The sequence below is a fragment of the Penaeus monodon genome, chromosome 27, assembly GCF_015228065.2.
Source record: "Penaeus monodon isolate SGIC_2016 chromosome 27, NSTDA_Pmon_1, whole genome shotgun sequence".
In the NCBI taxonomy this organism is placed as follows: Eukaryota; Metazoa; Arthropoda; class Malacostraca; order Decapoda; family Penaeidae; genus Penaeus; species Penaeus monodon.
In genome coordinates, this window is record NC_051412.1 from 26,645,497 (window position 1) to 26,645,722 (window position 226).

Sequence of the window (226 nt, forward strand, 5' to 3'; positions counted from 1 at the left end):
GATAAACAACCCCCCTTTGAAGGTGATAAAGGAAGCGAAGATGATCAAAGGAAAATTTAGGATAAAAAAGCGCGGAAGCAAAGATACGATCAGTAGGGACCTGCATGGGGGGGGGGGTCGTCTCGCTTGAGCTGCCATCTTTCTTATTTCTACTGATTATCTAAGGTGTCTGTTTTGTCAGAATCAGGGAGAGGAAAGTGTCCTAGTCAAAATCGGCTATTGATGT

The 226-nt window shown here is 44.2% G+C and overlaps 1 protein-coding gene across 3 annotated transcripts in view; it reads left to right on the forward strand.

The window, feature by feature from the left end:
- LOC119590740 (zinc transporter ZIP13 homolog) overlaps positions 1-226 on the forward strand; it is a 62,164-nt gene that overhangs the window by 59,194 nt on the left and 2,744 nt on the right. The window lies entirely within an intron of this gene.